Consider the following 26,060-nt stretch of genomic DNA (forward strand, 5'->3'; position numbering starts at 1 on the left):
GAACACAATGGTGAAAAAGATAATGCCCCGCTCTTCACTGAACCTTACTCCTCAAAAATACACTTTCTTAGGCTGGCATCGTTGCATAGCAAGTAAAGCTGCCACCTGCAGCACCGGTATCCCATATGGGTACCAGTTTCATTCCGCGATGCTCCATTACCTCTCCAGTTCCCTGCTAATGTGTCTGGAAAAGCAGAAGATGGCCCAAGTGTTTGGGCCCCTGCTACCCATGTGGGAGATCCAAAAGCAGCTCCGGGCTCCTGGCTAAAGTCTTTGCAGCAACCTGGGGAGTAAACCAGGAGATGGAAGATTTCCGTCTCCCCTTTTCTAACTCTTCCACATGAATAAATAGATCCTTTATATATGCGTGTATATATATATATACATCCTGTTCAGCTGGAAGGCCAGGATTAATCTTCAAGCACTAACTTGGGCTTTACTTCCCTGGGAAACCCTTTTTGATCCTCCCAGAAAAATGAGGAACCCTTCTCTGTGCTCCTATATAATATTGTACTTAACCATGTAATAAAATTGATCAAACTGTATTAAAATTTTATGGGATTGTATGTATATTCCCTGAGACTACAGGGGGAAAATTCAAAAAGCATGCCTGCCCCTAAATCCAAAAGCCAATAAGTGGTTATGAATGACTAGATCTTCCTGCAACAAAGCAAGCCTGGACCTAACCCCTCCTGCAGGGTAGAAGACACAGATGGCCCCCGAATTCTGGTGGTAATACTTATGACTTTCCTACTTTATGATGGTGCCAAAGCGTACACATATGAACATTTAGTTTTTTCACTTTCAGTATAGTGTCCAAAAAATTATATGAGCTATTCAACACTTGCTCCTACAACAGGCTTTCTGTTAGATCAGGTCATTGTGGCCATCGGGGGAATGAATCAGTGGATGGAAGACCTCTCACTCCTTCTCAACCTCTCTCTATAACTCTGCCTTTCGAATAAATAAATCTTTTTTAGAAAGGATAATATGTAATACAGCTTTCTATGCTTGAGATTTACAGGAGAAATGCAATGGAATACTCGTATTTCTTTTTTTTTTAACTTTTATTTAATGAATATAAATTTCCAAAGTACGATTTATGGATTACAATGGCTTCCCCCCCATACCGTCCCTCCCACCCACAACCCTCCCCTTTCCCACTCCCTCTCCCCTTCCATTCACATCAAGATTCATTTTCGATTATCTTAATATACAGAAGATCAGCTTAGTATACATTACGTAAGGATTTCAACAGTTTATTCCCACACAGAAACATAAAGTGAAAAATAATAGATGATTTTTTTTAAATGATGATGAAATCAGATCAGACCTATTGTCATGTTTAATCCAGTGAGAGTCAAGTTGGGAGTTGATTTTTTTTTTCTTTTTTTATTTATTTATTTTTTGACAGGCATAGGTTAGACAGTAAGGAAAAAAGAGAGAGAGAGAGAGAAAGGTCTTCATTTTTCCGTTGGTTCACCCCGCAAGTGGCTGCTATGGCCGGTTGCGCTGATCCGGAGCCAGGTGCTTCCTCCTCGTCTCCCATGCGGGTGCAGGGGCCCAAGCACTTGGGCCATCCTCCACTGCCCTCCCGGGCCACAGCAGAGAGCTGGACTGGAAGAGGAGCAACTGGGACAGAATCTGGGAGCCCGGACCGGGACTGAGAACCCGGGGTGCCGGCACAGAAGGCGGGAGGATTAGCCTAGTGAGCCGCGGCACTGGCCCATCACTTAGATTTTAAAGAGGTAAAATAATTTAGCATGCCTTTAGTCATGGTTTAATAATCTATTTATAAACATACATCAAAACATCACATGGTATTCCATGAATTATGATTTGTCCATCAAAAATAATAAAATATTAAAAGAAAATCTTGTTACATAAATGCACAATTTATGTAACAAGATTTTCTTTTAATATTTTATTATTTTTGATGGACAAATCATAATTCATGGAATACCATGTGATGTTTTGATGTATGTTTATAAATAGATTATTAAACCATGACTAAAGGCATGCTAAATTATTTACCTCTTTAAAATCTAAGTGATGGGCCAGTGCCGCGGCTCACTAGGCTAATCCTCCGCCTTCTGTGCCGGCACCCCGGGTTCTAGTCCCGGTCCGGGCTCCAGATTCTGTCCCAGTTGCTCCTCTTCCAGTCCAGCTCTCTGCTGTGGCCCGGGAGGGCAGTGGAGGATGGCCCAAGTGCTTGGGCCCTGCACCCGCATGGGAGACGAGGAGGAAGCACCTGGCTCCGGATCAGCGCACCGGCCATAGCAGCCACTTGCGGGGTGAACCAACGGAAAAATGAAGACCTTTCTCTCTCTCTCTCTTTTTTCTTACTGTCTAACTATGCCTGTCAAAAAATAAATAAATAAAAAAAGAAAAAAAAATAAACTTTAAAAACAAAAATCCAAGTGACGGCCACCTGTACAGATATGTCACTTGTAGAAATATTCTCACATACTGGGAATTTTTGTTCTTGCCGTTCCTCATTGAAAATTATGATTCCTCACTCAACAGACAAAATAAACCAAGTGCATCAATTTCCTACAAGTCAGTAATAAAGATGACCACTTGTACCCTCCACCGCTTAGAGCACATTTCCAAGTGTTTTTTTTTTTTTTTTTTTTTTTTGACAGGCAGAGTGGACAGTGAGAGAGAGAGACAGAGAGAAAGGTCTTCCTTTGCCGTTGGTTCACCCTCCAATGGCCGCCACGGCCAGCGCGCTGCAGCCGGCGCACCGCACTGATCTGATGGCAGAGCCAGGTGCTTATCCTGGTCTCCCATGGGGTGCAGGGCCCAAGGACTTGGGCCATCCTCCACTGCACTCCCTGGCCACAGCAGAGAGCTGGCCTGGAAGAGGGGCAACCGGGACTAGAACCCGGTATGCCAGTGCCGCAAGGCAGAGGATTAGCCTAGTGAGCTGCAGCACCGGCCCCAAGTGTCCTTTTGTGAAGTCTGCCAAGAAGATCCATGATCTGAAACCTTTAATTGCAGTAAATCTGAGATACCAGGGTAACCTGCCTAATTTAGATGTGTGTTCTGGGTTCCTTTTAGCAGTCCCAAGAACTTTTCCAGTTTCAACCTAACCCAGAGGGTAGCAGTGCATACGGGAACCGGAAGTGGGCTCTGGGGCTTCCTTTCTGCACTTCCTTCCACTCAGTCTTCTTGGATAAGTCACTTGATTCTTCACGGGGTCATCCTCATCTCTTTAAAGTAACGGCTTCACACCATGTCCAAGTTCTACCCTACAATACTTCCACCTCAAGCTGATGATAATTTCTGACGGTCTCTGACTGGTCCCCCAAACTCAGTTAGGAATTTAATACCCAATATCTTGTGTGAAGGGTGCTAAGAGGGGACAAAAATTCCACGACAGAGTTTAGAAGTGCAGCCTTTGTGAAGCTGTTAGATTGGATTAGGTTGTTCAGGTGAGGACCCATGATTGAATCCCGGTAGCTTCATGGGAGAAAGGGAGCCTCCGAATGAGAACACATAGCTACCGATGACACAGAAACATGCTCCCAGGACCTTGCATGTGATGGTCTGCACCACCTGGGGACTGTGCTGGCACAGAGGTCCACAGACCTCACACCCCTAGAACCTCAATCAACAATCAGCTTCTTGACTTTGTAAAGCTAACCCACCTCCAGTATTTCAGTACAGTAATAAAAGGCTCACTAAAACATAGGGCCTTAATCTTTCATGAAAACAGGCAAAAAAGTTAACAGATTAACAGATTTTTTTTTAATAATGAGAGAATTGGTAAGTAAGAGGAGTCAGAGATAGCCATACTAAAGGAGATCTGGCTGATCAGTCATGAACCTAACAACCAACACTGTTATTTTACAGTATTTGCTGTGAGTAGGCATAGTGCTAAGTGCTTTGTATGTTTTCTTTGGTGTAAATCTCACAACAATCCTACAGGAGAAGTACTATTATTATACCCATTTTACAGATGACAAAACTGTTACAAATATTAGAAATGTGGTCAAGGTCAAATAACTATGAAGTTCTCAGCTGGCTAGGGTTCCTCAATTAATTGCATTCAAAAAAATTCAATTAAAACACTATGAAAATTGCATAGCAAAAAAACCCTCCAGACTGAATATATTTGAAATATTAAAGCATCACCATTTCTGAAGTTAAAATTAAACTGAAAAGCAGTAAAAAGTTACTGATCAAGACATGTATTTGCACAAGGTAGTAAAGAATGGACGTAGGCAAAGTTGAAACTAGAAAGAACATAATCATTTATTCATTTCGGTCTACAGGGGAGAAAAACTCGGTCACTCAAAATAGCAGCAGGACTGAGCCTGACACCCAATCCATTTCTTTTCCAATCCATTTCTCTTTTGACTCTTTCTCTAGTGCCATGATAGAGACAATAATTGAGCACAGGCTGTGAAAGTCGACACCTGGGTTTGAAATTGTGTTCCCACTCTATAGCTTTGTGAGCTTGTGCCTCAGTTTCCACACCTGTGAAATATGACAAATAATAATACCTACCGCCTATGGTTGTTGTGAAGATTAAAGTAATTAATGCATATCAAACACTTAGGACCACTCCTGGTTCCCAGGAAGCGTTAATAAGTGTTGGTCTTTATTACTACTATAATAGCAATAGCACATTTGTAAAACAAGAAGGTCAAAAGATCAATAGCCACTCAGCAGCTTGGTGAAGAGATCATAAAAGGCTTGTTAACAGCATTTGAGATAATCTGACCTCCACCTAAATTCTCCATTGCTTGGGCTCCTAAATACACCATGTAGACAACTGAGTTCAAAGAATTTTTGGCAGAACTAGAGATACAGGAAAAAATTTTACCATCCAGGTTTTAGGTTCAAGTCCTGAAGTCTCAGCGCTACTGAGTGTGAAAAGCCATATTATAGCTGAGTGTCAGTTTCCTTCTTCAAACTTTCCTATCTGTAGATACTTGAGGTTTTACAAATTTCATTAATGATTGACATCAAAAGGAGATTTCATAAACTAATTTTAACAACTTTAACCAAGTGAACAATATATAACCTCTAATTCCCTAAATCTCTTGTTTTGCATCAGATATCCTGCTATTGTTAACCATGGTGAGATTATAGAAAACCATACATAATTTGCAATTCAAACAGTCTTTAATCTTAAAAGGATTTACACGGGTGGAAGTAACAGAGAACAAGTCCCCCAGCTCTGTCCTTGGCGAAGCCCACCACTTGCTCAAGGGATCTTAACTCATAAAGGAGGAGTGCTGTATAGCTTTAAAATGACTTCATTCCCATATTTACATATTTTTAATAGGGCTATGATGAATCTTCTTCCGCTTGACTCCTATTTTGAGCTGTGATATTTTAATCTCCATTCTTGCTGCAACTTAGCAGATGAATGTGCAGTGTGACAGAGCTCAGAGGAAATAGTATAAATAAAGCAAAGTGGAGCTATGACATCTCACATTTTATAGCTTTTTTATTGTAGCCGAAGCATAAACAGAGCACAGCTGTGTTATACTTACCGCTGTGAGCGCTCCCTCAATCCTCACCCCCTATTGCTTTTAAAAAGACAGTGCTCGTCTTCAGAGAGCTGTGGCTGTGGGTAGCATGTCCCCACCAGGCCTTGCTCTGCCCAGAACCTCTGCTTTTGCTGCAGCTTGCCTCTTGCAGACGTAGCTTTGTCAGGCTCCACATCATTCATCTGATTGCAAACCAACATGCCAACCTCAGCTCCCATTGTACTACAGCAAAAGCACACAATTGTTACCTACTGGAGTATGGCTCTCCCCTCAAAACTGCAACTTTTGTTGTTTCTCAATGTATCATCAGCCCAAATCACTTACAAACCCTCTCCTAACAGAAGATTTGACCTTTGTTCAAAGTATTCCAAATACTAAGAGTCTCTTTTAAATGATGCACTTGGATTTTTAACTTTTAATTTTTTTTATTATATTATTATTATTTTTTTTGACAGGTAGAGTTATAGACAGTGAGAGACAGAAAGGTCTTTCTTGCGTTGGTTCACTCCCCTAATGGCCTTCATGGCCGGCACTGTGCCGATCTGAAGCCAAGAGCCAGGTGCTTCCTCCTGGTCTCCCATGCAGGTGCAGGAGCCCAAGCAGCTGGGCCATCCTCCACTGCACTCCCGGGCCACAGCAGAGAGCTGGACTGGAAGAGGAGCAACTGGGACTAGAACCTGGCACCCATATGCCGCAGGCGGAGGATTAACCAAGTGAGCCGCGGCACGGGCCCTTCACTTTCAATTTAAGCCTTAGTCATGTGTGAGTGAAATCTGGAAATGCCAAGAGGGCCACATGGCGTGTACATTGAGTGGTGTTGAGATGCACAAAATATTTCCACATCCAACACACAATCATCAGGTTTCAGAACTGCCCAGATTGGTTAAATATTTAATTAAGTCTGAAGAAGACAGATGACCATTCATAACTAGACTGCTGACGCTCTGATTGGTGCAGAGTAAGCCCCTGATCTAAGCTGAGCCACTGAGGGCCCTTCCCTGAGATATGGCACTTATGCAGAATGGAGAAAGCAGCGAGCTACTAAACTCCAGTGCTGTTATCCACGGGGACATTTCCCCCCACAGGGGGATGTCTCTGTTGCAGCAAGAAAGAAAACAGACAACAGTCAAAATGATGTAGAGGCAAGAGAAGGTGCAGGTCCTGAAAGAGCCGGACTCCCCAAGGCCTACCTGCATGCCTGCTCCCCTCATCTGCCTTCCCTGTACACTTTTACCTAACAAATCCCAACTTTTTATTAGGCTACCTTAAACTGGGTTTTACCATTACCAAATAAAGTCCTAATTCTTACACCTTCCAGAGGAAGAATGTTTTTGTCAATTGGGTTAGGATTCATTCTCCCTTTTTTCAAATACCGCACTATTTCTGGGAAGGAAGGAAAACCCTCTGGGTATGTAGAGGAATGCGTAATGAAAATTCAAAAGACATACGCATCCAAGTGAAAAGAAGATAGGGGCCTAGTAGCTTACACACTAGTGAAGTGAAATGAAAGACAGGAAGATTGATTTGCATCATCATTAACATGGAAGGAGAAAAGCGCAAGAACACAAGCACTGGGAGAACCACCTCCATTGACACATGCAATTGTTTCGAAACAACAGGCCCAACTGGGCTAACACAGGGGCAAAGTTGGTACCCCAAGCTTCTCAGCTATCTATCCGCCCAAAGTTGCTCTTCTGCCAAGCTCATTGTTTACCAAGCTGCCAGCCCAGCCCAGGGATCTGATTAGCAATTTGCACTTTTGTGAGAGGATTAACAGAATTCCTTTGTTTTGATGTCGGATTATCAAACTGCATCTTTAAAGAGGTGTGACCTCATCCAGATTCATAAGCCTGCTCCCTTGAGAGTGACTTGAATCTTACTCCACTTGCGCAACATATAATTTCATAAAGGAGTTACTGTCAAAACATGGTACTCAATTCTTGATGTGTGTGAAGAAGCACATTTGTAATGTAAATAACCTCAGAAGTTTTGTGATATTTTAAAATAACCCATCTGGTGGGAAAACAAGGATTTTCAACCCATTTGGTTCCAGCACTAGTAAATTAGTGTGCATCTAGCTCATAGAACCCACAGATAAACTCCATCCCCCAAAGACTTCCAGGTTGTTTTTTTTTTCTAGGTACAAGGACTTTTAATTATCCCAGTGCTCCTGACATATTTTTAAAATGAAGACAGAGTATGTGAGACAGTAAACTGAGGAAAACTAAAGAATTTGATGGTTAAGGTGAAGCTGATGATGATACTAAATCATTTACAGCATGGTGTATCAGAATAGTTACATCCAAATGGAAAGATGAATGCGGAAAACACAATTACAGTCTTCATTTCTAAACTGGTTCAGCAACAGGCAAAAAGATTACAAAGAGGAATTCTTAGTATTTCTACAGAAATTTCAAATAAATGAAACTCTCAAGGGGGAATATTTCAACAGCAGTATGCAACAGATGAAGATGAGTTTGCAGACCTCGCAGTCCCATGATCTGTACTCAAGGGCCTACTCCAAATGGAATACACAAGCACACGAGGCCTGTAAGAGGCATGCATTTCTGGCGTGAGAACATCTTGGGAAAAACATAAAAACATTCAGCTACAAACAGCAAAAGGGCAGTCTGGTTCTGACAAATGCCACGGAAGCCCAATACTGTTGCATTTCCAGTGATTGCTTCTCTCAGTTACCAGCTAGAAGTCCAAAGAGCCAACCAACCAAGATACTCCGCTGCTTAAAAAGCCAACAGTTGTAAATAAGTGTTTACTTATATTAATATAGATTAGCCCAACGCTGAGAGATTTCTTTGTGTTATCAATCTTTCAATTACACAGGGAACATGCACTACATTGGCCTGATAAATAAGGTGTGAGGTATGCCTGTGTGTCTGAAAGCACAACGCATACACATCTATCTGTTACATCAATACTTACTAATGGGCAGCCATGAGAATTAATGAAATCACATGGAAAACCATTTTTAAATACCCAAGTCAGGTATTTTCACTTTATAACAGCTGGATGTGACAAAGGCACATGTTTATAAAATAGAACAACAACAACAAAAACCTGATTCAGTATTCTATGAATTCCTTCTTAAATGGCCTGTTATTACGTCTGAAATTAGTCCTTCTATGTGGATTATTTGCTAGTCTGGCCTTGCTAACTACATTAGACATGTCTTTAAAAAGGGAGATCATCTCTCATATGGGCCTCATACAGACATGTGAACACAGTTTGGCAATCAACAAAAGTTGGGTACTCAAATTCCAAAGACTTGTGGTTAATTAATAGGGATGTGATAGATGAATCATAGCAAATACTTTAGGGAGAAGAGGGATGAATGTTAAAAATAGATTAGTAAGAATTTGACTTTAACCCCAAACCTACCTACATGGAACTCATGAAGAAAACAATGTAGATTATTTATGCCTCCTCTGACCATGAATACAAAACACCAGTCACAATCTGCCTCGGGTTATTCTTTTATTCAAGTATTTATTTAATCTCTCCATTTGCCAGGAACTCTCCTGGGCTCTATAAACAGAGCAGCAAAACCAGACCAAGCTCCTTGCTCTTATGCAGCCAATATTCTATTCAGGAAGAAAAAAAATTATCAAGATAAATAACCACTGTTAGTGCAGTGTTAGGACAAAAATTAAATGAGGGAAGCTATCAGGTACTTAGGGGATAGTTAGATGAGTTTTTTTTTCTAATTCTACTTGAAAGAGGTATAAAAAGAGAAGGAGAGAGAGAGGGGTAAGGCGGGGGGAGAGATATCTCCATAATCCCCCAGTTGATTCCCCAAATGCCCATAACAGCCAGGACTGACTGGGCCAGGCCAAAGGCAGGAGTCAAACTCCATTTAGGTCTCCCACATGGTGGCAAGGGCCCAAGCACTTGGACAATCACTTGGTGCGTACCAGGGTACAGTGGCAAGAAATGGGATCCAAAGCAGAGGAGCTGGGACCGGTTCACAGGCACTCCAATATGGGATGCAGGTGACTCAAGTAGCAGCCCCACCTGTTGCAGCACAGTACCTGCCACTTCAATATGGAGGACAGAAGGGCCTCCGTGACGGGGTCCCCTATGAGGCAAGACCTGGACAAAGTGCTGGAAGGAGGTATGTGGTTACAGGAGCAAAGCGTACCACAACCAGGGAAGCTGGCAGCAGAGCGAAGGCCCCATGAGACACAGTGCTTTCTGTGACGGAGAAGGAGCAATGGGCAGTGTGGCTCCTGCAGTTTCAGGAAGAAGAGTGGGCTGGGAGGTGCTACATGAAGTCCGGGAAGAATGAGGACGAGGGCTCACTCTGAGCCTTGAGGGTGACACTAAGGACTCCCCTGCAGTAGAAAGCCACAGCAGGGGCATCGGCCAAGGACATATAGTCTGACTCATCTGCTTCATACACCAAAGGCTCACCTGGCTGAGACATGTACAATGAGCAAAGAAAGCCAAGGGTGGAAGGAATCCAGTTAAGAACCTACAGCCACACCGAGACATGACGACGGCTTGGCCAGGCTGGCCATGCTGGAGAGGAGTGCTCAGATTCTCCAAGTACTTTTCAGGTAGCAGTTTTACTGAGGGATTAACACAAAGCATAGTCCAAAGACAGTAATAAAAAGGCTTTACATCCATGCAAAACGGAGAACAGACTTGGAGCAGGGAAAGGCTTCAGAGTGCACAGTTTTGAGTGAGTCATCAGGAACTCAGCTCTAAGTGTGTCACGTGGAGCTGCCAGGTGGTCGTGAGGATACGTGCATCCAGAGTTCCCGGGAGGGTTTACAGTCGAAGAGAAATGTATACTCTCCAAGTTTTCCCTAGGTCTGACACTAAATATAGCTGTTTTGAAACTAGACTTTATGTAAAAGATACAGAACTGGCAGTGTCTTTGATGATGGTCTTTAAAAATATACAGAAATCCTTATAGGGTCACTTGTTTTTAATAGAAGTAGTTCCTTAAAGCTTACCATATAATGATAAATCATGGACGGCTACAATCATGCTGTCCATGCAGGTAATTAACACTGAAGTCAAGGCTTCACTTCAGTGTTCTGACTTGTTACGTGGCGGGAGCTCAGCTAATCCCCAGTAAGAATCTGCAGCACCATCCCTGGCTACAGACCTCTCGCATTTTTCCAGGAATAGCAAGGAAACTTAAACTGATGGTTCTGAGGGTTTCTTGAGGCCACATGGTAAATACATTTAAGTGAAATTTTTAAAAGTTTTAAGGTTTTGGGGCCAGTGCTGTGAGTTAGGCCTCCACCTCAAGTGCTGGCATTCCATGGGGGGGGGGGGGGCAGTTTGACTCCCAGCTGCTCTACTTCCTATCCCAGTCCACACAGAGGGAAACAACAGAAGCTCCTGGCTTCAGCCTGGCCCAATCCTGGCCATTGAGGCCATCTGGGAAGTGAATCAGTGGACAGAAGATATTTGTGTGTGTGTGTGTGTGTGTGTTAATGTAATTCTGCCTTTCAAATAAGTCAATCATTTTTTTAAAAAGTTGAAATTTTTACCAAATTATCTAACTTTTCCCCAAATCATGACCAAGAATTTACCTTACCACATACTACTTTACACCCACCAACATATCATCACCATCATTGTCACTACCACCACCAATCAGCACTGTCATTATTATAACTCTCTTATGTGCTGTGCCTTGGGTTTTTTGTTAAAGTATATACCACATGATATGTTTTATTTTGTATGTATTATAAACCATTTAATCTTAATCATATTACTTCTCTATATTTATTAAACTAAAACTAAATGTCTTGTGAAAAAAACTTTATTAAATTTCTTCTCCTTTATCGTAAAACCAAAAAAAAAAATCAGTTCAGAATAAAACACCATCGATATATGGAATTGCAAACAATACAGCAAGGTGTGCTCCTGGATACTGGTCATCTAACTGGGCAATGGCATAGCTGAACAGTAATTCTGCACCATGTCCTCCCCAGGGAAATGACACCTATAAAATGAACTGATGATCTGTTTATTATGTGAGTTGCAAAGTTAATAAAAATTAAAACAGTTCTTGTGGAAATAAAGAACACACAATGCAAAAGTACTGGCTTTTAACAAATACTAAACTCTACTGTAAAAAAAAATGAGGGAGAAAATTAGGTAATTTCTAGAAATCCAAGCAATCTTTAACCAAGTATTTATGAGATACATATCAAAGTCCAGAAATAAAAAGCAAAGTATATTCCACAGTCTTACTATTTCTTCCAAATCCTACATCCATGTAAGTTGGCAGGGCCTATCAGTGGTTTATTTGGATATTGTCCACATTTGTAAATGAGCATCTTCATTTCTGTATTTTGGCACAGGACCATGTAAATGATTATACTGGTATATATTTAACGTAGAAGAGATGAAAACATGGCACAAAGTACAAGTACCAGTTTTAGAAAACCATAAAAATCATCAAAAAATTTTCTCTTAAGTCTTCAATCTAAGTATCCTGCAAACCATGGGGTTGCAGAATGCAGTCTCTTTTTCAACATGGGCCCAAGCAACTTTGCACTCCTCTCATCCCAGCCCACGGAGAGAGGAGTTACACAAAGCACCCCTGCAGTGCTGCACAGACCCAGAAGCAGGCTCAGTTGAGGTCATATCACCTCCCCTTTAACTACCGGGTCAGGACCCGTAGTCAAGCACACAGAAAAGAAACGACACAGCTTCTCTGACATGAAGGCTGATGATAATTTTCTTAGAAGAAATATTAAAGTTCCATCTTTTGGCTGTCAGTTTAAACTAAAAAGCAAAGTAGGACTAATACATATAATCAGTAAAATTGTTAAGTAGGCAAATTCTCTCTCTCCAAATCCTGCATCTCTGATGACAAGCTGCTTTCTTTTTCTTCCACCCTTCTCTCCCCAGACTGTCTATAGCCACAGCAGAGTCCAATTTACTTGCCCTTATAGGGTGAACTCAGTGTTCAATGGTCTAAACTTAGAATATTCCCTTTGCTTCCTCACTCTCAGCAAACTGTACTTACCCTAAGTTCCAGTTGCCAAAGCCAACAGAACCTTGAACTTTCAAGATCACAGCCGGCCAAATGATAATGCAATTGTTGCTAATCTGCCAGTGTTTAGAGACAGAAGGCTGCAGTTGGAAGGGAACGTATAGAGGTAACCAGTTTAATTTTTCACTTAAAACTGCAACCCTCTATGTAATTTCACTGTCATCAGCTCAGGTTCTGTCCAATCTTTATTTCCAACATTAAAATTTGCTTCATTTTTGAATGGGCTTTTTTTTTTTTTTTTTTTTTTTTTTGCCAGGCAGAGTGGACAGTCAGAGAGAGACAGAGAGAAAGGTCTTCCTTTGCCGTTGGTTCACCCTCCAAGGGCGAAGACAGGAGCCAGGTGCTTCTCCTGGTCTCCCATGGGGTGCAGAGCCCAAGCACTTGGGCCACGGGCCATCCTCCACTGCACTCCCGGGCCACAGCAGAGAGCTGGCCTGGAAGAGGGGCAACCGGGACAAAATCCGGCACCCCGACCAGGACTAGAACCTGGTGTGCAGGCGCCGCAGGTGGAGGATTAGCCTATTGAGTCGCAGTGCCAGCCTAAAATTTGCTTCATTTTTAGGCTACACATGTGATCTAACTTTCCTCTATTGGTCTCAGTTCTGGAGTAACACAGAATCACTTTTGTCTTCACATTTTGATATATGCTCCATCCTTAGACCAGCTCTGTGCCCTAGGATGCTAATGCCTATGAATCAGACTAAGAGATGCTCCAGGCTTCGCTGGGCTTTGAAAACGCAAGACGTCAGTAGGCAATCTGCAAGTAGGGGAAGAGCAAGGTCAGGACATGTATTCCTGCGGCTCGTTGCTTGCAGATGACAGGCAGAGCATGATGCTGTCTCCTTTCAGGTGGGCCTCCTCTTAAAGCTCTCCCACCTGGACCCCGAAGGCTCAAGAACAGTAAAATGTCCCTGCTGCTGCTACCACAGAGAACTTTATCAATCCTCATTTTGGTGCATTTTCCTTACAACAACTTCAGTAAGATGTAATTCATTCACAATTCATCCACTTCAGGAATGCCATTCAATGACTTTTAATATGCTCACAGATTTGTTCAACCACCAATGCAAGCAATTTTGGAACATTTTCAGCACCCTAGAAAGAAATCCCACACTCATCAATTATCAGTCACTCCCATTTCTTGCCTACCTCTCACTCCCAGGCAGCCACTAATCTATTTCCTGTTTCTATAGATTAGGCTGTCTAGATGTCCCTTTCCAATAAATGGAACCATACTCTATGCATCCTTTTGTGCATGGCTCCTTTCACTTAGCATCATGTTCTTGTTGTATCACGTATGAACACATTTTTATTGTTAAATACTTATCAACTGCATGTACATATGACATTTAATTTATCCACTGACCAGCTGATGGATATGAGGTGTTGTCACTTTCAGCTATTCTGAGCAATTCTTTTCTCAAAATTGTGTGGAAGCTTTTGTGTGGATATACGTCTTCTTTTTCTCTTGGGTAGATTCTGAGGAATGAAGTTGGTGGATCATATATTAATTAAATCTTGAGGTTAAACTTTTGAGTAGCTCCTATACTGTTTTCCACACAACTGCCCATTCTCTGTTTCCAAGATAGTAAATGAGGTTTCTAATTTTTCCAAATACTTTCTATTAGTGATTTCTGTCTTGTTCATTGTGGCCATGCATTGAACACAAAGTGGTGTCTCTTTGTGGTCTTTGTTTTTAAGCCCTATATCCTCTGTTTCCCTTATTAAATTCTCCTCAAATAATTTCACTGAAGTCCATCATCTGTTTTCTGCCAATCTCCAGGTGTCACAAAGGCCAATCCCATTTCATATTTTTGAAGAAGGTTTTGAAATCCTCTCCAAGTTTCCCTTTGCTCATGCTCAACAACTCCTCTTCATGTGTACTAGATTCTAGATTATTCACTCCCTGTTCCTCTGTATTTAGACAAATAGTCAACATCCTTTGGATATTTTATGCTGAAGAGACAAACGTCAACTGATCACTATACATCTCACTGTGTGATTATCTGCTTATGGACACAATCTTCTGCTAGTGACATAAAAGGTGACAACTGCCTCTTGTTTTAGCAACTCTGTCTTACCACTGACTTTTATTTAATGTAAACAAGAATATTTTCACAATGGATTATTTATTCAGATAGTCTCCACTTGTAACTGAATATCTGATGTTTAAATTACATGCAGTTGGCCGGCGCTGCAGCTCAATAGGCTAATCCTCCGCCTGCGGCGCCGGCACACTGGGTTCTAGTCCCGGTCGGGGCGCCGGATTCTGTCCCGGTTGCCCCTCTTCCAGGCCAGCTCTCTGCTGTGGCCCGGGAGTGCAGTGGAGGATGGCCCAAGTGCTTGGGCCCTGCACCTGCATGGGAGACCAGGAGAAGCACCTGGCTCCTGCCTTCGGATCAGTGCGGTGCACTGGCCTCAGCGCGCCAGCCGCGGCAGCCATTGGAGGGTGAACCAACGGCAAAGGAAGACCTTTCTCTCTGTCTCTCTCTCTCACTGTCCACTCTGCCTGTCAAATAAATAAATAAATAAATAAATTACATGCAGTAATATTTTAGGACTTAAATTTTCAAGTCAAGTTCTTGTCAACATTGAGCCTATCACTAACTTCCTAAACACCAAATAAAATCACATGGGTTAAAATCCCAAGTATAGGGGCCAGTGCTGTGGCACAGCAGGTTAAAGCCCCAGTGTGCAGCCCATATGGGCGATGGTTCTAGTCTTGGCTGCTCCACTTCTGATTCAGCTCCCTTCTCTGGCCTGGGAAAGCAGTAGAAGATGGCCCAAATCCGTGGGCCCTTGCACCCTCAGGAGACCTAGGAGAGGATCCTGGCTCCTGTCTGGCACAGCTCTGGCCGTTGTGGTTATCTGGCGAATGAACCAGCAAATGGAAGACCTCTCTCTCTCTCTGCCTCTCTGTAACTCTGCATTTCAAATAAATAACAAAATCTGTAAAATAAATAAATAAATAAATAAAAAACAAAATAAAGCAAAAACCAAGTATGTGCTTAAAAGACTAAGCGTTTCTTGATTTCTTACTACTTTTATCAAAATTCTCAATAAAAATAATAAAGGGAATAACCCAAACAGAAAAGGTGACATGTGCTTAAAGATCTCTTTAGGTTGATAACCACATGCTCATTTATCTCCCTGAGGTATGCTTCCACAGCTATTATCAGTCCATATTACCATGTTGTCCAATCAAGCAATCCCTCTCCAAATTCACCAGAATTTCATATCATACACCACCTTTTCTAAACCATGATATTATCTATAACAGCATTGCCCTCTTAGAAGGGAGTTAGTTTTACATCATTAGATGTTTGAGAGCCCATACTAGCTTCCAAGGAATATCGCTTTCCTCTTGTGTTCTGAAGTGATCTACATAGTAACACAATCTAGGATTTTACTAAATTCTTCAAAATCTTAAAAAAAATTGCTGCATTTTAAATTCGGGGTAACATTTTGAGTCTACCGCCACTTCCATTTTTTACCAACAATGGGTCTTCCAAGACAACCTCACATAAGGAACCACCTCATCATGTGTGAGTTAATTAGGAGCAATGCCATGCCCAGTACTTGAAAGGAAAACACCTAAGCATCAAATTGTTTCCCTTTCCTCACATTCAAACCATCAGCTAAGGCTACACAAAACATACCTCATGTGACAGAATTGCTGTCACTCTAATTCAAGAACTTCCCAGCCATGGTCTCTCCACCAAGCTTCCTGCCCCTAGTCTATTCTTTCAAACACACATCTGACCAAGTCACTTCCACTTACAACCAGCCTCCCACCACATTTAAGACAAAAATCCAAGTGATCTGGCTCTGCCTTCCTCTCCAATTTCATCTCGCTAAGGCTCCCCACTACATTCTAACCACCCTGGCCTTCTTGCTGTTCTTGGAAGTTAACAAGCTCAGTGTCTCTGCTGGGCCTTGATCTTAGCATTTCCTCCCCCTCGGGTCTCCCGACCTTCACAGGACTTCGTCTCTCATCATCCAGGTCTCAGATATTCTCTCCTCAAAGAACCAACTGTGACTCGGTTATTTAAAAAGGCACCTCCGTTGTACCCCTCCCGATGCTTTCATTGCATTCACCTTCATGGGTGATGTATTTATTTGCTCATTTCTGTCTTTAGAGCTAAATTCTTTCAGTACAGTGGTTATTTTTTTTTTTTTCGTTCTTGTTGTTCTTTTTTCTGCCTTTTTTAATCACTATTTTTCTGGCACTAACAAATTCTCATCTTGGTAGAGATGGAGAAAATGAGCTAGGAGAGAGGACAGCTTTGGCAAGTCTTCCAGTTCCACTGTGCTGTAGGCCCCCACATGAGGGCACAGTCGTCATTCATGAACCATATCCATGAACAGACAGGCAAGTCCAGTCTGAATTCTGTTACCAAAGCATGACAGCTCAGGACAGCCTTCGAGCGCCAGTGTGGGACCTGAGTATAATTCTTCTGTCTCAACCACTAGTCTTTCCCAATTATAATAAATGAATAAAGTAGATTGACGCTAAGGAAAAAGGGAGCAAAATGAGAAGCTGGCAAAAAGCAAACCCACTGCCTGGGGCAGACTGGGGCTGATGGATGATGACAGCTAGCAGACAAATTCTGCTCCCCATTCTAAATTCTGTCTACTAAACAAATTAGCAAGCTCATCAATATCTGCACGGCATTTACCTTCTGCAGCAGCAGCTGCTGCGCAATCACGATGCTGACTTTTTGGGTTGTGGTCTTGCCAATGGGACACAATTATAGACCAATCAGGGGTGGAGATACCATAGGGGAGGCTTTGGAGGATAAACAATGTTAAGATCATCTCTTTGGACCCACCACCCATCCTACCTCTTACCAAATAACTAGGTATTGGAATGATGAGGTGTATAAAAGTTGATTCTTGATGTCAGCCATTTACTGTAAAAAACCTACAATAAACATTAAGCAATTAAGCAGAAATTTCTAAGATACATCATCTTCCAAATGAGTGCTTTAAAATATGATCCTTTTCATGAAACCTAGTGCCCAGTGTACAAACTGTATTATAAACATGGAACTAATTTTTTTCTTTAAATTTAGGACACGAAACTATCAGCCATTTTTGTGTGAAATACACTTTGAGTCCTAGCTTCAAAGAAGAGGGAAGAAAGACCAAATAAAATAAATTCTTCTCCAAATTTTTAAAATAAAAATAGCAAAGAATATATTTTATGATTGATTTTACAGGGAATTGTTGATAGGCACCTACATGAAGATGAGTATGACAAAATATTCTTAAAACATATTGAGGTGGGAAAATATAAAAGTGAGAGTGGCGTAAGGATGCACAATAGCACTCATAACTGAGACCTGACCACACTGTGAACTGGGGGAAAGGTGACTCAAAGAAAATGGCAGAGACTCAACTATTGGCCATTGAGAGAGGGACACAGGACAGCTCTGGATACACCCACCACTTGTCTGCTCTAAGCTCATGGGACCTATCTTATTAAGACACTTAACAAGTCTTACCATTAATACTTAAAGTGTCTGGCAGACGATGCAGAAAAACACTTAACACTTTTGGGAACTCACCCAAACTATATGGGGTACTCAGAAAACCTATAGAAAATTTGTATTATAAAAAGATTATACATAAATTTTAAAATCGTTTCACATCAAAATATACTTATCTTTTAATTACACTTTTTTCCTGAACTTTCAAAGTGCTCTTATAGTCCCTAAAAGAGTCTGATGGGTGCTCAGAAAGTAACAAGTATCAGGGTCTTTTTCCCTTTGTCCCCTCAGTCCCATGTTCCTTAAATTAAAATTTAGTTGAGCAGCCGGTGCTGTGGCGCAGCCGGTGAAGCTGCTGTGTGTGCTGTGTGCAGTACTGGAATATCCTATGAGCACCAGTTCGAGTGCTGGCTGATCCACTTCAGATCCAGGTCTCTGCTCTGGCCTGGGAAAGCAATGGACGACGGGCCAAGTGCTTGGGCCCTTTGTACCCACGCGGGAGACCTGGAAGAAGCTTCTAACTCCTGGCTTCAGCTCTGGCTCTCTCTCTCTCTGCCTTTTAAATCAGTAACTTAAAAAAAGGATTTATTGATTGATTTCAAAGGCAGAGTTACACAGAGAGAGAGGGTTTTCCCATCCGCTGGTTCACTCCCTAATTAGCCACAACGGCCGGAGCTGCACTGGCCAGGAGCTTCCTTCGGGTCTTCCTACACAAGTTCAGGGGCCCAAGGCCTTGAGCCCCCTTCTCTGCTTTCCCATACCATAGCAAAGAGCTGGATCGGAAGTGCAGCAGCCAGATCTTGAACCAGTGCCCATATGGGACATCAGCATTGCAGGCAGCGGCTTTATCCACTACGCCACAGGGCTGGCCCCAATAAATAATCTCTAAAAAAAAAAATTGGAGAGTATTGTATGAACAAAAAAATTTTGGTATTTTTCTTTTGAAATCATGATGGCTTTCTGCTTGTCTTCCTTTTTTTGTCTTTAAATAATGATAAACCTTTTCATTAGACAGTGGGTTTCAGCAGCCCAGAGACATTCTTCTCTCCCCTAACATATGCTTGATGATCTCATAGACTCTCAATAAATGGCTGTTGATTAATGAGTACTCTCCTAAGGCCAGCTAGATACTGATGATTCTCCCATTTTTCTTCCTGTCACTCATTATGCCTTGCTCAGGAAAAACAAAAAACTAGAAAAAAATAAAATAAAAACCTCTGAACTTTAAATGATTGGTCCTTTTCCTGTTCTGTGATCAAGAAGTTTAAAAAGTACCACCAAAGGGGTAAGGAGTGAAGAATTCCACAACTTCAAGAATGATGAGGTCTTTGGGGAGGCTGACCATCTGTTTGTATGGCAAAACACTGTGGCAGGATCTCCTGAGCCTTGGAGAAGCCTGAAAACACCACAAAGCAGCCCATGCTTCGTCTCCATTCTTCAGAGACTGCCTAACCAGCAGCCCTTCCTAGTCTCCCCTTGGGAATAGGACCCACTGCTGTCCTGCGACAGGGAAGCCATGCTCTCTAAGTGGAGTCCTCTCCCTCCCAGCTTCAGAGATGGAGCCTAACTGGGTTAAGTCAAATCACAAGGACACTCTCTTGGATACGAAGCCTGGAGGACACGGACAGATAACACAGATCTGGAATGGAATCGAGAAGAGCTACCACACTGTCAGTAGCCTCAGGTCTTTGGAGCCCAGAAGCCACCAATCAGTGTCTGAAATATACTTTCTAGAAGGTTCAACCAAGGAGAACCGAAAGACATATGCCATTTTTAAAAATAAAACCATTCATAGTCATTTGAAGCAAAAAGAAAACTGACTCCATCTCTATCTACCTATCTAGACAGATATTCCCTATTGCCCCCTGATCTGCTGTGTGACTTTTATATGCAACCAAGTTGCCTGTGCCTTAAGCTGGTAGGAAAAAAAATACCCACTCAACTCCATTAACTAACAATAATTTTAATAGTACTCAAACATTTCTACATTCTGTGATCCTTAAAATCCCCAGAAGGTGCTGCTACCATGGACATAAGAGGGAAACATTTTCATGGAAAGAAATCATCAAAAATGAGTAGTCGAAATTCACAAGCACCTCTACATTGGCTCTAGGATGCTAGAATTAGGTAATCTGCGTGGGCACAGTCGGGTTGGTGCCTTGTCACACACGTTTCCAATCTCCCAGAATTGTGCAGTGCAAAATGACTTTCAACCCGGGACTTCCTGGGTACTGCTGCTGGCAGTAACAAGAAGACCTCGGTTCAAAGGGCAGCTCTTCTCTCCCTGTCCCCCGACGTCTCAGTGTGGCCTGCCCTCGCAGAATGTGGTGCCCCCTTTATCTCGAGGAAGTGCACACTGCTATGAGAAGGAGTCTGGGGAGGGAGGTTATTGGTTGCAATTGTTTGAAAGACTCTAATAATTGCAGCTAGGGATCCATCCTCTCGTGTCACCTAAGTTGGAAAATGGGTCACACATAATGCATTTGGTTAAGTGTCTAAACTGAAAAGGTGCTATTTTATTTTAAATGGCATAGTCTTTACAAAGGCTGAGGTTACTGGTGCAATGCTCTCTCATTTTAAAATGTATCAGGGACATGCCCTCTGAGGGTCAGGCTTTCATTTGCTGATGTTAATTCTCAGCTGCCTGCTCCGCGTCCTTCATTGTACCCTGTGTCTTAGCTGGGCACGCTCCTGATTCCCAGCTATATCCAGACGGTCCATGTAAATAGTGTTTATGTTAAGGAAGTCATGTTCAGTGTGACTGGAGCACACAGAAACTGATGTTGTTGTCACTTTAGATTAAGCTCTTATTTTAGTAAAGGAGGCAATTGGAGCAGGCAGCTGAGTGGCCGAATGAAATATTCAGCTCATTTCATTTAGGGCTGCCCGGTTTCCATTGTTCATGCTGGCAAGGCTGGTTAACCCCATTGATGCCGGCACGGCAGTTGCTCCCAATGGCTCACACACCCATCACAGTTTTCCTCTAGCTGACGCTGTGGAAGCCGTCCATCAACACCCCTCATCACATAGGGCCAGCTACCCCAGGATATGTCTCCATGACGTCAGGTCTTTGTGAGCATCTGAAACAAATTCTTCACGGAGTTTGTGTCTATGTGTGGAGTAAGTCCAAGTCTGCAGGTACAACCAGGGGAGATACAAAGCACAAAGATGTCAGGACAGAGTGTTTTTGTGGTGACTGCTAATAAGACACTATACAAGATGTGTCTACGCGGAGAGGATGCTGGGTTCACATCCTTGCAGTATTGTAAGTGTTGTCCTGTAATAAAGAGTTGCTTAAAACACAGGTTGAGGGGCCATCATGAGTCCAAGCTATTCCTCTAGGTTTGTGCTAATGTAGTTGGAAAGACAGCAGAAGATGGGCCAATTACGTGGGCTCCTATCACTGAGGTGGGGGACAAGGATGGGGTTCCTGGCCCTTGGCTTTGGCTTTGAACCATCTAAGATGGCAAATTGAAGATACTCTCTCTCCCACCTCTCAACCCCCAGCCCCCATCCACTCTGCCTTTCAAAGAAATACATATTTAGAGAATCAGTGGAAGGCTGTTATTCTTAACAAATACATTGAAGAATACATACATTTGTATTCAAAACTTAATATAAGGAAAGACACAGAGAGCCTGAACAGTACCGTGCCACCTTACTGCACGTGTCACGGACTGTGTCCCCACCACTTTTCAGAATCTGAGGCAACTGTTGATCAATACACCACCCATTCTAACATCGTAATCCGTTAGGATCAAAAAGTCTTGTGACTTCTAAGAGTCACTTTCTTTCAATCCCTCTTTCCTTCCTTATCTTTTTTTCTTTCTCCCCCTTTATTTTTCTCTTCTTTTAGAGAAGTCAAGAAAGAAAACATAATTGAGGTAAATGATAAGCAAACATTTCCCTATGTTGAATCCCTGGTTAGGGGCAGGTGTTGTGGCACGTTAGGTTAAGTTACAGTTTGGAATGCCCGTGTCCCTTATCAGAGTGTCTGCTTCATGTCCCTACTACTCTGCTTTTCATTCAACTTCATGCTGATGTACCTGCGAAGAAGCAAGTGACGGCTCAATTCTTAGCTTTCCGCCACCAGGTGAGAGACCTAGAAGAAGTTCCCTGCTCCTAGTTTTGGCCTGGCCCAGACCTGGCTGCTGTGACCATTTGAAGAACGAACCAGCAGACAGAAGAGCTCTGTTACTCTGCCTTTCAAGTAACTAAATATGAATCCATCGTTTATTTTAATCCCTAGTAAAATCAAAGAATTTTGGTAATTTTTCACCCATAAAAAATGCCAAGTAGCATGAATCCTTTTTCCTCAAGACCACGAAGGGGCAGAAATTCTAAGCTACAATGTACAGACAAGATTTAGTCTCCATGGAGAGGAACAGTTATCATGGAGCAACACTGTTTGGTATTATGAAGATGCACACAACCCTGAACTAAAATGATAAGTATATGACAAGTCCCAAAGGAGGCTACAAGTGACCTTTACCCTCATGTCATCTAATTACTGAGTATGTTTTTATTCTGTGGATACAGTTTATTACGGCCCAAAGCTTACATAATTTTATAAAGAGATTGCAAACTCCAGTATCTATTTGACACAGAAGTGAATATTTGCCATGAAAAAGTTCCAACAGCTTTAAAATGTTAACAGATGTCACAAACATCACTAACTACAGAATATGCATATTTATATTAATTAGTTCCATGATCACACTTGAACACTTTTCCTCCTACAGTTGTTAGATGCATGCTCTTCTGACTGTCTTCATTTTTTATACACAGAACAGACAAATAATCCAATCTTTCACCAGGTATGTTAAACCAAATTTTGTATTTAACTATTCACAAGTGACATTCAGGAAACAGGCAGGGCAGACATTTGGGATAGTGGCTGGGACATTGTCTGAGTCCTATCTTGTAGTACTTGGTTCAAGCCCCAGCTTCTCTGCTTCCAATTTCAACTTCTGGATAATGCACACCCTGGGAGAAGCACATAATGGGAGAGGCAGGTAACAGGTCAGTACTTAGTAGAAGCAGGTCATGGTTCACGTACTTAGATTCCTGGAGCCATATGGGATACCCAGACTGAATTCTAGGCTCCTGGTTCTGGCCTGGCCCAGTCCTGACTATTGTGGGTATTTGGGGACTATACTAGTGGATAGTAGACTTCCATGTGTCTGTCCGCTTCTCTTTATCTCTTCCAAATAAATTAGCAAAGAAAGGATAGATGCAAGTGCACACAGACACAGTGGTAACTGTCTGAATTATTGCTACAGATTCACGTCCCCAAAGCACAACAATTTTGAGAAATCCCCTTTGTGTAATATCCATTTAAAGAGAAAAAAGAGAATGTATGATGGTCTTCCATGACTATCATCAAAACAGCTTCCTCTTCCAATGTTACAAAGACATGTGCGCATCCATGTACATCTTTTGGGGCTTCTCTCTGGACATTGGGAAATGAGGGGGCCACAGGAGTAAGGAATAAGTAAGGAAGCGGCTCAGTTTCAATTCTGCTGAAATAATGTACTCTTCTCAGGTTGAATTAACATGCTTTTTTTTTTCAACTATAGATAGGAGATACTTACAAATAATTATGAACATAAATATCAACTAATGCATTTTATCTCAGGACACAGGGGGTCCAACTGGTATTTAACAATCATCAGAGCTTTCAGTGAAATAAAGAATAGGTACTTGGAGCAAAGTTTGTTTATGGAATTTTACGATTACTGTAATTTTTCTCAAAATGCCCAGACCTTCCACTATATACAAAATATGGAATTAAACATATTTAAAAATTGCCAGGGGTCAGTTTTGTGGGCACTGTGTTACGCTGCTGCCTCCAGCAATGACGTCCTAAAATGGTAGTGCTAATCTGCATCCCAGATGCTCTGTTTCCCATCCAGCTCCGTGTCAATGCACCTGGGAAAGCAGCAGAAGATGGCCCGAGAACTTGGGTCCCTGCCACCCGTGTGGGAGACCCAGAAAGGGTTCCTGGCTCCTGACTTTGGCTTGGCCCAAAACTGGCCATTGAAGCCATTTGGGAAGAGAACCAGTAGATGGAAGATACCCCTCCATCATCTTCCTTCTCCCTCCCTCTTTGCAAATGCCTTTAAATAAATAGACAGACAGATGGATAGATAGATCCTTAAACAAATTGCCACATATTTCAGTAACTAAAAAAATAAGATAATAGGAGCTGGCACTGTGGTGTAGTGGGTAAAGCTGCTACCTGTGAGGCCAGCAACCCATATGGGTACCAGTTTGTGTCCTGACTGCTGCACTTCTGATCCAACTCCCTGCTAATGGCCTGGGAACAGCAGCAGAAGATGGCCCAAGTGTTTGCACTCCTGCAACCCACATGGGAGACTTGGAAGTTCATGGCTTCTGACTTAAGCCTGGCCCACCGAGGCCATTACAGCCATCTGGGAGATAAACAAGCAGATGAAAATCTCTCTCCCTCTGTCTTTGTCTATCTGTGTGTGTGTGTGTGTGTGTGTAACTCTTTGAAGTAAATAGCAAGTCTTTAATAATAAGGTAATATTTGAGGTAGAGCACACATATAAATCTTCTAACTCTGAATGGGCCCCTGGCAGGAAGGCTATGGAAATACACGTTTATGTCTTCATTTTCCAAACAGCCTATGGACAACTCTCAGCCACCTAATTGCAATCCAGTACACATTATCTCTTTAAAAACTACACATGTAGTTCCTGTAGAAATAGATGTAACCTATTTCTCCATTAAACAAAATGTGAAATCAAAATGACCTAGTAAGTTGGGAAAACTTTGCTGTTTTATTTAAAATAAGGTTTTGCAATGACTTTATTCTATTTTTTTTTTTTAGAGATTTTATTTATTTTATTTGACAGGTAGAGTTTTAGACAGTGAAAGAGAGAGACAGAGAGAAAGGTCTTCCTTCCGTTGGTTCACTCCCCAAATGGCTGCTACGGCCGCCGCTGCGCCGATCCGAAGCCAGGAGCCAGGTGCTTCCTCCTGGTCTCCCATGTGGGTGCAGAGGCCCAAGCACCTGGGCCATCCTCCACTGCCTTCCCAGGTCACAGCAGAGAGCTGGACTGGAAGAGGAGCAACCGGGACTAGAACCCGGTGCCCATATGGGATGCTGGCACCGCAGGCGTAGGATTAACCAAGTAAGCCACAGCGCTGGCCCCTTAATTGTATTTGATTATGCAGTAGAAATATAGCCATTCTTGGCATTCATATTGACTAAAAATATAATAAACTTAAAAACAAAGAAAATTTGTTATCAGCATCATTAAAGGATGTGAGGTAGGAAAATTACTAGTAAAAGAACAAAGGACATTCAAATTAGGCAATGAGAATGTTATAGAATGTCAGGACCAAGTCATTACTTATCAATAATAACCTTGACTATAAATTCCCCAGTTAAAAGATTGGCTGAATGGATTAAAGTGCGCACGCGCACACGCTCTCTCCCTCTCTCTCTCTCTCTCACACACACACACACTCTTCACCAGTAAAGACACTCACAACTGAGAAGATGGAAAAAGATATTCCACACAAATGTCAATCAAAAGCGAGCAGAGTACCTCTGCATCGGACAAACCAGACCTTAAGACAAAAGCTGTTACAAGAGACAAACATGGTCACTGGGTAATGATCAAGTGATGAATTCACCAACAAAATACGACCACCATAAATGTATATGCACCTAATAATAGGGCTCTCAGTTTTAGAAAACCAATGTTAATGGATCAAATTAGAGACCTAAGTCCCAATATAATAATACTGCAGTACTTTACCATACCATTTTCATCAATGGAGAGATCACCAGATCAAAAAAAAAACAAAAAAAGAACAGAACTCATCTACATTACAAACCAAAAGGACCTAATGTACATCTCAAGAGCATTCCATCCCATAGCTGCAGAAATAAGTTCTTTCCATTAGTGTGTGATGGTACACCATATACTAGGTGGTAAAACAAGTCTCAACAAATTCAAAAAGACTGCAATCATATTATGCATTTTT

The 26,060-nt window shown here is 42.1% G+C and overlaps 1 protein-coding gene across 14 annotated transcripts in view; it reads right to left on the minus strand.

Moving 5' to 3' along the window:
- The window catches only part of SOX5 (SRY-box transcription factor 5), a 1,100,902-nt gene that overhangs the window by 906,408 nt on the left and 168,434 nt on the right, over window positions 1-26,060 (minus strand). Inside the window, exon 1 of one of the 14 annotated variants that reach the window (XM_070049495.1) lies at window positions 13,913-13,931. The exons of the other annotated variants lie outside the window; for them this stretch is intronic. The gene's annotated coding sequence lies outside the window, so the exon portion shown is untranslated. Of the gene's footprint in view, window positions 1-13,912; window positions 13,932-26,060 lie in introns of those variants that run through there. 14 annotated transcript variants of the gene reach the window in all.

The sequence above is a fragment of the Oryctolagus cuniculus genome, chromosome 9, assembly GCF_964237555.1.
Source record: "Oryctolagus cuniculus chromosome 9, mOryCun1.1, whole genome shotgun sequence".
Lineage (NCBI taxonomy): Eukaryota > Metazoa > Chordata > Mammalia > Lagomorpha > Leporidae > Oryctolagus > Oryctolagus cuniculus.